Here is a 12,030-nt window from a genome sequence, read left to right as displayed (position 1 = left end):
ATCAGAAGTCAAGATTCTCTCAAAACTTAATCCTCTCAAGTATATTCTCGAACAACCATTTCTTAGTGGACGGATTGCTAAGTGGCAAGTCCTGTTAATGCAGTATGATCTGGGGTATGTTTCTCAGCAATCTATCAAAGGTCAAGCAATTGCAGACCAATTGGCAGATTTTCCTTTAGCAGAAGATGTTAGAATCAAGGATAGCTTTCCCGATGAGCGGATCTATAATGTTCAACAATCCCCAGTTTGGAATATGTTTTTCGACGGATCCAAGAACATGGCCGGCATAGGAGTCGGAATCTTGCTGATCACACCAGAGAAAGAGATGATCCCCTTTTCTCTGAAACTGGATTTTCAGTGTACCCATAATATGGCCGAGTATGAAGCTTTAATACAAGGTATGAGAATTTTGCAAGACTTCAATGTTCAGAGGGTACATGCCTTTGGCGATTCATTGCTCGTCGTCAGCCAAGTCAAAGCTGAATGGCAGGTAAAAGATCAGAAGCTGCTCCCTTACCAAAAGATCGTTTTATCCCTTATCAACAATTTCGATGAATTTCAGCTTTTCCATATCAAAAGAGAGTTTAATCAAATAGCTGATGGTTTGGCCAGCCTGGGCTCCATTATGTCTTTCAGAAATGGAGAATCCTGTCGCTCCTTTGAAATCGGTAGACTTGACCAACCTGCCTTCGTTCCGGTAATGCAAGTCAACCAGGCGGAGCAGAAAAAGAAGCCTTGGTATCAAGATATCAAAAACTTTATTGAAACTGGTGAGCTTCCACCAGAACTATCAAAGAAGGAGCAAAAAGCAATTCGGCATATGTCCGCCCGCTATTTTATCCTTGCCAATGTTCTTTATCGTCGTGGGTTCAGTTCTGAGTATTCCAGGTGCTTAGACGAAGAAGAAGCTAAAGAAATCATACGAGAAGCGCATGAAGGTATTTGCGGTGGTCATGTCGGCTACCAAACCCTTGTTAAACAAATCATTCGGGCAGGATACTATTGGAGAACCATGCAGCAAGACTGCTATCGTTTTGTGAAGAAGTGCGTTCAGTGTCAGATACACGCACCTTCCATTCATGCGCCAGCCACGTACTTGCAATCAGTCGTGTCTCCATGGCCATTTTCTATGTGGGCCTTCGACGTCGTAGGACCCATCTCTCCTTCAGCTTCTAATGGTCATAAATATTTCCTTGCCGCAACAGAGTATTTCACCAAATGGGTTGAAGTCGTCACTCTGCGTGCAATGGAAGGTCGACATGTAGTCTCGTTCATTCATAAGAACATTCTTTGTCGTTTCGGTATACCACATGACATCGTGTCAGATAATGGTACTCATTTCAAGAATGAGAGAATGAAGATCTTTTGTTCAAAATTCAGAATTCATCATCATTTTTCAGCTCCTTATTATCCACAAGGAAATGGTCAGGCAGAAGCAACCAACAAAAGTTTGATTCGCATCTTGGAAAGAACCGTTGAGACGGGTCGTGATTGGCACGAGAAAATTCATGATGCACTTTGAGCATATCGAACTACCATTCGAACCCCAACCAATGCGACTCCTTCAGAACTTGTTTATGGGACTGAGGTGGTGTTACCTCTTCATGTTCAGAAACTCGCCCTTAAGTTCGCATCTCTTTTAGAGCTACCACTCGATCAGTATCAGCAACAGAGATTGGTACAGTTAGATTTACTCGATGAAAAAAGACTCAAAGCAGCAGAACACGCTCAGTCTTATCGTCAGAGGATAGCAAGGCAATATGCCAAGTCAGTCATCGAAAGGAGATTCCAAGTTAATGACTTGGTCCTTAGATCAACGACTTATCTCAAGCATCGTCCACGTGGCAAATGGTCACCAAACTGGGAAGGTCCCTACGTGGTGAAAGAAGCGTTGCCCCGTAATTCATATCGTCTGATTAATGCAGACGGGGTAGAACTATCCGACCCCATTAATGCTCGACATCTGAAGAAATTCTATACCTAGAAAATCTCTATTCTATCTTTTGTATTCTTCAAAAATTCTCCTCAATAAATGATCAATTATTCTTTGGTCAAAATACCCCTCTTCCCCAGAATATACTGGGGCATTCTTGGTAAAGTTGCCTTTTATCCAAAACAATTTGCGTGCAGGCAGGATCAAACAAATCTCTCATTTTGCACGCATGTGCACCCATTTACATTCATTTGCATTTGCATGCATTCATTCGCATTCATCTGCATCAATTTGCATTTGCATCGATTTCCCATTCAGGATAAGGGATAAATCCTGAGACCCCGGCAAGTCGTCCAAGTCATCACCAATTGATGACCCTTCAAAACCCAGTGCTTGTACTGGTAATCTTTTAAAAACCAGTGCTCGTACTGGTAATGTTTTGAAAACCCAGTGCTCGTACTGGTAATCTTTTAAAAACCAGTGCTCGTACTGGTAATCTTTTGAAAACCCAGTGCTCGTATTGGTATCCTTTAAAAATCCAGTGCTCGTACTGGTAATCTTTTAAAATCCAGTGCTCGTACTGGTAGCCTTTTAAAGTCCAGTGCTCGTACTGGTATCCTTTAAAAATCCAGTGCTCGTACTGGTAATCTTTTAAAATCCAGTGCTCGTACTGGTAGCCTTTTAAAGTCCAGTGCTCGTACTGGTATCCTTTAAAAATCCAGTGCTCGTACTGGTAATCTTTTAAAATACAGTGCTCGTATTGGTACTTTGTCAAAGTTCGGTCTTCATACTGGTCGCAACATAACTCTCACACTGAGGTTCAGGCTCAATCTTTAGACCTGCGAACCAAACAATCTGTATCAGACTCTTGGGTCGTTCCATTCTGTTAATCTGACATTCGGGTTGCCGATTTTGTCAAGACCTCTAGTCATTCGTGTTATCAAGCAGTTCTTTGAGTTATCAAAAGCTATCAAAATCAATCGCTAAGTATCTCTCTTGCGAGGGACCCTTTTTCCAGGGAGAGTTCGAGGGAGCTCATTTCTTTTCGCATGTCTTTATTGTCCGTTCGTTGAACCCCTTTTTCTAGGGAGAGTTTGAAGGGACTCGTGATTCATGAACAGTTTGCAAAATAATCTTTATTGTCACACAAGGAACCCTTTTTCTAGGGAGAGTTTCGACGGAAGCTCGTCCTCCTTGTAACCCTAAATGTCTTTTGTTAGGCCACCCCCGTCGTCGAGGACCCTTTTTCCAGGGAGAGTGTGATGGAATCGTTCCTCTATGATATCCTTTCAATCTCTGTTAGCGGCCCCCTTTCCATAAGAGAAGCCTAGAAATAGGGAGTTTTGACGAAAACTCTATTTCTCTTCGAAAGTTCGTTTTGCAAACACCTCCTCTTCAGGGAAGAGAGGAGTATCTTTTGTTACCCGTTCAGGTAAGGGTCAAGCCTGAGTCTCTCCTTTGGGGAAAGGAGAGGAGAATCTAGCCACGGATGTGTCATATAGATCTCAAATGATTTCCTTCACCAAGGATTCCAAGAATATTTTGCCAATTTGCAAAAAAAAAAAAATAATAGTTGTTGATTCCAAAATCTTTATCGCATAAAATTGTACCTCAAAATACCTTCAGTATTACTTCCGAAGTGACAAAGCTTTTGCGAAAAAGGATTCAAAGTTCAAAATCTTTCTATTGGCCAACCAAAAGGATGAAGAATAAATCCGTGATATGGCCAGCAAAGAAAATTCAATGTTGTTGCAAAGCCAGAAGTGATTGATATTGATCACAGTCAATGGCATATTTTTAAAGATCATTCTTGGAAAATAAGCAGTCGAAATATCCTGGGTGATACAGAAAAATCCACTCAATCTCCATGTCCCATCAATCACCTAAGCTGCAATTAAATATCTGCAAAAGGGATCTCTCAACTGTCGTCAAGATGAAGGCGAATTAGACGAGTCGACCCCCGGGGCCAAAGAAGATTTGGATCATCTCCAAGATGACGGAGTTTGTGACGGATCCTTCCAGGGAAAGTCCAGATCACCGTCGAGATGAAGGCGAGTGTGATGGATCTCCCGACAATCCCTAAAAGGTATTTAATTTCTGCTATCATCAAGAGATTCTCAACCAATGAGCCAATAACCGTCAATATAATCCCTGAGAGAGAAGAATGATCGGAACATCTCTAAGATGAAGGAGTTTGTGACGTACCCTTCCAAAAAAATAAAGAGAGAAAAAGCTAGGACATCTCCAAAATGAAGGATGATGTAATTCCCGAAAAATCCAAGAGAGCTCCAATTCTGTCAAAAAGAGAGTGCAGAAAGATCATCATGAGAAGAGAATCCCAGGATATCAGACTGCCGAATCTATCAAGAATCTTCTTTAATTTTGTGAAATTCTTTTATCAATATCCTTTCGCTAATAGCTCTCGCAATATCAAGAATACATTCTTTTCCGTCCATATCAATGAAATTGATAGCCTCCTTGAAGGAAAGTCAATTGCAAGTAATTTGAATTCGAATCTTGATTCTACGGAGTTAAGCCCAGTCAGAGGTAATGCTTCAGGTAGAAAAGAGGGAATATTTTTTTCATATATATATGTGCTTATCATTCTTGAATTAACTACAATTTTTTATCTTATTGGCAATCTTTTTAAGTTATCCTGACATGAAGTGAGAACTTGATGTTTATTTTGATGTATCCAGGCGTTGTTGTTATCCCTTTTAGGATCGGATGATGGGAGTTGTCCAAGATCCTTCCCTTCTTGTTTTGATCTGAGTGCCTGGGCTCTCAGATTCGCACACTTCCCTGTGCTCCCCACTGTCCCACCATAGACAGTTCCCATTCAGGTTAAGGGTTAAACCTGAATTTTCCGCAAAAGGTCATCTGTCTTAAAAGCCATTCAGTCTTAGCAATGAGACGTCCAAGATCAATCCCTTTTCAAGCTTAAAGGAACCCCCTTTCTTCCTTTTGCAAACCCCTCTCGGATTTATTGTGCAGAATTCGAAGGTCCCATCATGGTTTCTTCATTTGAGGATTCCGTATATCGTCCCCTTTCAGGTTAAGGGTTAAGCCTGAGCCTCGTTTTTCCACGAGGTATCGTCCCCTTTCAGGTTAAGGGTTAAGCCTGAGCCTCATTTTTCCACGAGGTGTCGTCCCCTTTCAGGTCAAGGGGTTAAACCTGAGCCTCATTCTGATGAGGTATTTCATTTATCATCCCCTTTCAGGTTAAGGGTTAAGCCTGAGCCTCGTTTTTCCACGAGGTATCGTCCCCTTTCAGGTTAAGGGTTAAGCCTGAGCTTCGTTCCATACGAGGTATTTCCTGTCCCATCCAGGTTAAGGGCAAAACCTGAATCTCACTTCTTTTCGAAATAAAATTTTCTCCTTATACTTCATTTCATATCTATTATCATCATTTGAACTAATTCTTTCATACCCAGTCAGATTCATCTAACTGGGGCATTTTTATAGTCCAAATTTGGTATGTTTTCTTTGCCACTAAGCTCGGCTTTCAACCGGCTTAGCAACAAAGAGGGGCATCTGTAAACACACCAAATTTGTACCTTCATCCAGTGTTTGTCCATTTCATAAGTCATCACAGATCATTGCATGTCATTGCACGTATTCTGCATAGCATTGTATGACATTGCATCTCATCTTCGAGATCCAACACTCCTGTTTTCAAAACATTCAATCCAGATTTGAATTTTAAAGCTTTACTTCAAAATCAATTTCAAAACCTGGGTTTTTATTCAATACTCTGTCATTTTTCAACCCCAGGACTTTATATTTCGAAATATTTTCTCAAGGAAACAATCTGGATTCATTTCAAATTCAAATTTTAATCGATTTCAATTCACAGATGAGACCCATTGAGGTGATGTCGCTTCTGAATTCCTCTATTCATCAAATTTCTCAAATTTTTGAAAGTTTCAGTCTGATCAGGACTCTGTCTCAGAGTCCTAATCCAGTCAGGAGTCTGTTTTTAAGTCTGTTTTACTTCCATTTTCAGTCTTTTTCGATTATTTTCAAAATTTAGGTCATTTTACAGAGTCGAGTTAGTTCAGGACTCTATTTTAGAGTTTGGTCGAGTTGGGAGTCTAACCCTGACTGTGTTTTCTGACTTATTTCATCATTTCTTGATAAAATCTTTTGAAAATTCTTTCATTTGGCTTTTAAAATCTAAAATCTAAGAGTCCTAAGAGTTCAGGACTCTAACCCGGAGTTCCAGTTCGCTTGAGACCCTATTTTCAAAGATCTTGAATTTCAAATACTGATTTTAACCCCTTTTCAAAGCCATTTTCAGTGTTTATTTCAAAAATGTTCAAAATTCGATGTGGGCCCACTCAGTTGGCACCATATCCAGAGGAATTCTAACTCAGTTAGGACCTTATGCCATTTCAAAAATCCTAATTTTAAGTTTACTTTTGAAAATCTTTTGAAAACTCCTTCAATTTCAAGTTTTAAAATCGCTTTTTGAAAAAACTCAAGTAGGGCCCACTCGGGGTGGCGCCATATTCGAGTAAGTCAGGGCTAGACTAGGGTTAGTTGATGTCTTGGTTAGTGTTAGAGGTTTAGAAGAGTCAAAACCATTTTGAAAAACTCATTTTTGAAAGTTAGTTTTTAAAACTAGTGTTTTTAAAGGTTTTTAAAAGTGTTTTAAAAAACCAATGTGAGAGAATGCCAAGTGGCACCACATTTGGGGGATTCTTAGGTTTGGCTAGGGGTTAATTAGGAACTATTTAGGATAATTTAGACTAGGGGTAGTTAGGTAACTCCACCCCAAAATCCCCCCCCCCTTTAGAGTCCAAAATTTTCAAAATTGTCAATTTTTAAACCTAATTTTTTATTATAAATAGAGGCATAAGGGGGGTCGATTTTCCCAATCTCTCTTCTATTGGATTCTTGAAGTTTCTCTCTCCTCTCCAGCCCTTCCTCCATTGCTGCAACTCCAAGGTATGAACTTCTTCACTTTTCTTATTTTATTTAATGCTTTAAACCTAGATTTAGGCTTGGGCACCCCTCCTTATGGAAGATCAACCATGGTTTCACCTCAAGAACTATCAAGAACCAGCAAGAACAATCCAAGAAGGTGATCTAATCCTGTTTTGGATGATTTACAGAGATTTTAATCCATTAGAATTGATTTTAACATGATTCTTTGCATTATTAACCAATAAAATATATGATTTACCCTTTTTAATGGGTTAAATCTATGTTTTAAAGGTGATATCAAATTCCAGTCATTGATTCCCTGTTTTTAATTTATTTTCATGGTTTATTCATGTTTGTTTTACGTTTTACAGCATAAAATAAATTTTTATTTACTGTTTTATGGTTTATTTTATTTATTTACGTTAGTTAATGCATGGTTTTTCAAGTTTCTTAAATTTCTGTGTGTTTTAGGTTTAGAACAGTAAAGATGATGTTAGTTCGGATTGAAGCACTCATTGTTTATTTCTGATTTTTTTATATGTGATGCATGCATGAGTTATTGAGTTACTGTAGAAAAATCAGAGGTTTTGGATCTCGGGAACCCTGTCAAAAAAATCAGACATCAAATCGGATTTTTAAAGCTTTAAAATCGTGGTTAAAATCAAGAAGGTAACTTGCTGTTATGATATTTCTCTCATCTTATATCCGATTTTAGATCTGTAAAGTGCTATAGATTCACATTGAGTAGATATGTCTGCTGTGAAATTTTCGTATTTTTTGAACACTGTTTATTATTTTTCCATTTTCAGAGAATCTGTTTTTAAATTTAAAACTCGTTAGGGTTTACCAAAACCCTAATCAGACTTGTGTTAGTCATAAATCCCAAACCACAGATCCGATTTTAGATCTGTAAAAAGTGAGTATTGTTATTTCTCTGTCTACTGTTCACCACTAAAATTTCAGAGATTTTTGTTTAGAATTTCTATTTATGTCTGTATTTTCAATCTGGAATAGCTGTTTTAATCCCTGTTAAAAGTGATATATTTTAGCTCAGATTGCCGGAAGGGTTTCTCCCTAACCGGAGATGATTTTTCCGATCTGTAAATTGGGAAATCTCTGTTTTTCTTTCTAGTTAGTCTCTGTAAAATTTCATAAATTTCCATGGAGATTTGACCCCTGATTCAGGTCTTGGATTGAAACTGGTTGGTGAATTAGGTCAAAAATAGCATATTTTTAGGGTTTAATGCAATTTTCGGATTAATTTAATGTCAAAAAAATTATTTTTATAATTCCAATTCGACATTAGAGTTATAACAAGTGCAGGTACCAATTTTTATGGATTTTGGAATCCATTTAATGTCTGAATTAAGCAAATTGCAAAACCGGGTTCCTAAAAGATCCAAAAACACTGCAAAAATCACAGTTTTTGTGATATAATTGGATTTTCGTGCATAAGCATATATTTTTAGGGTTTAATCATGTTCATAATCATGTTAGGATGCTTTAGGTTTAATTTTGTGCTCATTTGATTTCATTTAGTGCATAAAACCTAAGATTTTACCAAAATCTCTTTTTAAAAAACCCTGATTTCAAGGCCATAGTCTTGCTATCGGGGGTAATTTGGTCATTTGACCTAAATTTCGAAATCCCTAACCCTAATTTTTACATATTTAAGCATGTCATATCATATTTAGCTTAGTTTATTACATTCAAATTTCAAAACTTGCATTTTATCAAAATATCTTTCTAAAAACCCTAATTTCAAGGCCATAGTCTTGTTATTATGGGTATTTTGGTCATTTGGACCCCAATTTCGAAATTTCAAATTCCATTTCCATATTTATTCAATTTTATTTCATATTTTATCAATTTTGATTTAAGGGAATCATGGAAAATGCTTATATCTAGCAAAATCCAGTAATTTCTAGATATTACTGGATAAACCTAGAAAAACCAACATATCATTACTAATAAAGTTTTCTAGTTTTGCAGGTACATTGAAGACTTTATTTTTCATGTATTTAAATTTCAATAGTGATGTAATTTGTAATTAAACTTTGGAATAAGAATTTACATTTCCTGCATAGATTAGGTTGCATTGCATATAGTTTATTTTTATCATGTTAATGTGTGATGGATGATGATTCATGCATATTTTTACAAATTCACCATGGTCTACACGAATGACACATGCACTAGCTTTTATGAAGTTTATAAACTTGGTGGAATTTGTATTTATGGCCATAGTCAGAATACGAATGATACTTAGATTTATGATCTTCACATTAGCCACATTCAGCCTACACTCTTAGGCTAACTTCAAAATGCACTGCATTTCTCAAAAATACAAAAAGTATTTCTCAATTCCTCAAATTCATATTCATTCATTTCATGCATTTGCCAATTCCAATTCAAATTTCAATTCAGAGAAATCATTTTCTCAAGATTCTCTAAATCTTATTTAAAAATCGATTTTCTCAAAATATGGATTTGCCAATGATATTTCAAGTATTTATCAAGTTCCAAATTCAAATTTTCTAAGTTAGAATTTCAATTTCCAAGTTTGAATTCAGAGAAACCAAGTCTCTCAGAATCGATTTTCACCAAATGTCAAGGATTTCTCAAAATTGATTTTTACTTTTCTCAGAAATATTTTCCAAGTCCTAATTCACGATTTTCCATGTGATACCATTTCCAAGATTTACATTTTCTAAATATTTCAATCATTCAAAGCAAACATCATGTTTTCAAATGTGCATTTTTCTGAAAGTTCATAGCACATGCCTGATTCTATGTGCATTTAGAAATTAGAATATGATTTAGACAAGTTGAATAGAGTAGAGCATAAGATTGATCCTTGGTTCAATTACCCCTGTTAAAGGTGGCAGGAACGGTTGAACCTCGTACCGACAGGCGAGTCCCATTCTACGGAATTTTCCCGCATTTTAAAAACGGAGGCGAGTTATTTTCAAAAACTTTTTCAAAGGTTAGTTTGATTTGCAAAAGTAAAATTTTGCGATGATAACACGTCCTTAATAAAATCCCCAGCAATGTTCATCTTGCTGAAATATTGTTTGGTTGTAGTTACTCACCGGTCTCAATGGATTTTTTGGGGCTCAAATCCTGAAGAAGAGCCCTCCACTTAATGTATGGTTAACTCTTGAGGAGAGGATTGGATCTAGAATCGAATCTTAGGATGATATCTATCTCTCAAAATCGTCCAAAGCCACCCATATTCGCCATGTTTTGAATGGTTTGATGCCGCATCATATTGTCATTTTCCTCATGCCAAAAAAATTGAAAAAAAAGGATTAATAAGATTTTCTCCATCTTCCATTGAAATGGTTCGGGTCCAGCTAAAGTCCTTGTCAATTGGCAAAGGGTTACTTCCTCTCAATAGAGCTCTTTTATGTCGGTGGCCGTGGCGTTTGGCTTTGGGGGTAATCCTTTTCTCACATTTCTTGAAGCACAAATATAAGTTGGGTGACTCCCCGCTCGATTGGTTTGAGCATGACTCTTGGAAAAGAGGTTCGCCCGTATGGAAGACAATTTCTAAAGTTTTCAAGTTTTTTCTTCTTTCCTAGCTTCTTCCATTAATGGATCAGAACTCATTTGGTCCCTTCTAGCGGTGAGTTCTCAATTGCCTCTTGTTATGTTGCAAGCGTTTGAGTCTGGCATGGATTGGTTTCTTAAGGGTTTGGTTTCGGGGGTGGGTCCCTCGCCTTGGGCACAATTTTTTACATGGACTTTGTTAGATGACCATGTCAACACTCTTGATCGGATCCAAAAGTGGGTGGTGCAGTTTCCCAATCGGTGTTCTTTGTGTGAACAAGACGTTGAAATCACTTATTTTTCTCTTCATTTTTTCAACTGATTTTTAAATCAGCTTGGAAGGATTCAAGCTTGTTGGAGTCTCTATGTACAAGTTTCAGAAGTTTGGTTTTGGGGCCTCCTTTAAATAAGTTCTCTAAGTGGCAATGGGCTTAGAAGTGCTGGATTTCCTCAGTTTGGTGGCAGATTTGGAAAGCGAGAAACTGCAGGTTGTTCAACAGAAAGAAGCATGACGTTACTTGTATTATTCTGACCACTCAATCTGACATGTTTTATTTGGCCCTTGAGGCTTAGCCGGGCCAAGATTTTTCATAGTTGGGTGCTAGTCTTCTAGGTCCTTGTGGTGGCTGATGTTCCTCTAGAATCTCTATCTCTTGTAAATTCTTCCTCTTTTATCATTCTTTCTAATTATTTATGATGAATTCTCTTCGTCTTAGCTGTTGGTTTTTTTTAGTAATATCTTCATCTTTCCTCTAAAAAAAAAAACAAAACAAGATGACACATTTGTTAATATAATCGAGTCAAAGTTAAATAACACCATTTTGTGAAAGTCAGAGCCTGTTGCTTGTCCTGCCTCACTAATCCACACAAGGCTCATGTATTTGACAAGCAATTTTCATGGGAAAGGTGTCATGCTGGGACTCCCTACCCACCATATGAAATGAATGCCCTAGCAATTTGCACGAGAAAAGTCCATGCTGGAGCAAGTGGGCCCTATGGATTCCCACCTTCAACATTTCACATGAAAATCCCTTCGCACCTCTCCAGCATGTGAAGGGATTTTCATTGGAAAGCCAACTTGGTTGTAGGGATGGCAGTGGACATAGAGGGAACGGGCCCCACATCGTCTCTCCCCGTTTGGGCCATGGATGGAGGACGTGAAATGGGGAATGACTAGGGATGGAGGTTAAAATCAAAACCCGTAAGGGATGGATATATTCTTTCCCCCGCCCCATCCCCGATCTCCATTAAAAAAAATATTGTTATACCCTTATACATATTATAAAATCATATATATATAACATAAAACCCTTTCTTGAGTCTATAATATCTCTTTCCTCTAACGAGCTACATGAGCTCCCATTTATCTCCTCTCCTTCCTCTAACAGTGGAAGGAGACAACAGCGAAATGATCAGAGAAACGGGACCCTGCTCTGCCTTGCCCCGTTTGAACCGAGGATGGAGGACATGAAACGGTAAATGGATAGGGTATGATATTCGGCATTTTTCAACATTTTTTTTATTTTTGAATTTTCTGGATAATGAAAAATTTGATGCATTCTTTATAATTTTTTAACATGTGGTTGTATTCATATCAAAATTTTGAGAAGATCAAT

This window comes from Nuphar pumila, chromosome 14 (genome assembly GCF_984573655.1).
Source record: "Nuphar pumila chromosome 14, dmNupPumi1.hap1.1, whole genome shotgun sequence".
Classification (NCBI taxonomy): domain Eukaryota; kingdom Viridiplantae; phylum Streptophyta; class Magnoliopsida; order Nymphaeales; family Nymphaeaceae; genus Nuphar; species Nuphar pumila.
The sequence above is the reverse complement of the archived record's forward strand: the minus strand, read 5'-3'. Positions refer to the sequence as shown.